Raw genomic sequence first — 2365 nt, 5'->3', positions numbered from 1 at the left:
CACACATGTACACCACACATTAAACACATACACACACACACACACACACGCAATGTCCTTAAACCAACTCACTTTTAAAACTCCAAAAAGAAAGCCTGGCCTGTTGGCGTGGGCAGAAGAAAGCTGTGTGAATGATTAGTTGATAAAATGTTCTCTCAGCAGAGCCTTTGAGCTGGAGCATCCATCAGCTCCTTCCTCTGTAAGCGTGTTAGCCAGCCTTTCCTCCTGTGTGTTAGCTATGTGTTAGCCAGCCTACCCTGCGGGTTAGCCAGCCTTCCCTACCTGCTAACCAGTCTTCCCTGCGTGTTAGCCAGCCTACCCTGTGGGTTAGCCAGCCTTCCCTGGTGTTAACCAGCCTTCCCTGCCTGCTAACCAGTCTTCCCTGCATGTTAGCCAGCCTACCCTGTGGGTTAGCCAGCCTTCCCTGGTGTTAACCAGCCTTCCCTGCCTGCTAACCAGTCTTCCCTGGTGTTAGCCAGCCTTCCCTGGTGTTAGCCAGCCTTCCCTGGTGTTAGCCAGCCTTCCTTGGTGTTAGCCAGCCTACCTTGCATGTTAACCAGCCTACCTTGCATGTTAACCGGCCTACCCTGCTGTTAGCCGGTCTTCCCTGGTGTTAGCCAGCCTCCCCTGGTGTTAGCCAGCCTTCCCTGGTGTTTGCCAGCCTCCCCTGGTGTTAGCCAGCCTTCCCTGGTGTTAGCCAGCCTTCCCTGGTGTTAGCCAGACTACCTTGCATGTTAACCGGCCTACCCTGCCTGTTAGCAGGTCTTCCCTGGTGTTAGCCAGCCTCCCCTGGTGTTAGCCAGCCTTCCCTGCTGTAACTGACCTGAAGTGATCTGATCTGATCCTAGGGAAATCTACTTGGGCTTGTGTCTAGGAAGCCTCAGTCCGTGGTGGGAAGACATGCTGCTTTTAGGGTTTAAGGTTGAGAAGGACACATGATGGCTGAAGCTTACTGTAGAGCAAAGCCTATCACCTCACCCAGGTATGGCACCACATATCTGGAATCCCAGTGCTAGAGAAGTAGAGATGGAGGAACATGGTGGCCCACTGGCCCACCAGCCCTGCCACTGAGAAACATTGTCTCAAAACAGGTGGATTGTGTATAAACAGGCTACATGGCCCGTTCCATGGTGTGGGAAGGTTTTATTGTAGATAGAAGGGAAGCATCAGGGAGAGTCCAGAGCAGAGAGAGAAAGAAGACAGGACGTGACCAGAGCTATTTGCTAGAGGGGAGAATAGCAGGAAGGGACAGAGACCAGGGAGGACATAAAATGACAGGGCTGTAACTGTTGCAAAGCAAGAAGAACTGGCTTATAAACAGAGTGAGTGGCTGCCGGGAGGGCAGGGCCAGCAGACCGGCATGGGGCTTTGAAATATATATTGCAGTACTTGTGACTAGGGACTGAGGTGAAGGCTAGCCTGGACCTTGATAGGCTGACGGGCAATACAGGTTTACTTGACTGGAGAACTCTAAGTCCCTTTTGCCAGAGGCAAGGGAAATGACTTCTTCCAGCAGAAGGGAACCGGCTTCACAAGTTCCTGAGGAACGCTGGCTTTTATCTAACCACTGGAAGTCCTCCTGTAGTCCAAGATGAGCACCCATGCAGAAATTTCTGGATATTTGGACTGCCTTTGGAATTTGGGGAACTGGAGTTTCCTTTGGGCCTGACAGATAGTACCTGTTCTAGTTAGGGTTTTGTTGCTGTGAAGAAACACCATGACCAAGATAACTCTTATAAAATAAAACATTTAGTTGGTGCTGGTTTACAGTTACAGAGGTTCAGTCCTTTATCATCAGGGCGGGAAGCATGGCAGTGCGCAGGCAGACATGGCGCTGGAATTACCGATAGTTCTACATCTTGATCCAAAGGCAGCCGAAGGAGACTGAATTCTGCAGGCAGCCAGGAGGAGCCTCTGTTCTGCCCTGGAGTCAGCTCGAGCACTAGGAGAGCTCACAGCCTGCTCACACTGTGACCCACTTTCTCCAACAAGGCCACACCTATTCCAACAAGGCCACACCTACTCCAGCAAGGCTATACCTACTCCAGCAAGGCCACACCTCCTCCAACAAGGCCACACCTACTCCAGCAAGGCTACACCTCCTCCAACAAGCCCACACCTACTCCAGCAAGGCCACACCTACTCCAACAAGGGCACACCTACTCCAGCAAGGCCACACCTACTCCAACAAGGCCACACCCACTCCAGCAAGGCCACACCTACTCTAGCAAGGCCACACCTCCTCCAACAAGGGCACACCTACTCCAGCAAGGCCACACCTCCTCCAACAAGCCCACACCTACTCCAACAAGGCCATACCTACTCCAACAAGGCCCCACCTACTCCAGCAAGGCCACACCTCCTC

This window comes from Grammomys surdaster, unplaced genomic scaffold (genome assembly GCF_004785775.1).
Source record: "Grammomys surdaster isolate TR1022 unplaced genomic scaffold, NIH_TR_1.0 164, whole genome shotgun sequence".
Taxonomy (NCBI): domain Eukaryota; kingdom Metazoa; phylum Chordata; class Mammalia; order Rodentia; family Muridae; genus Grammomys; species Grammomys surdaster.
Note: the sequence above shows the minus strand (reverse complement) of the source record.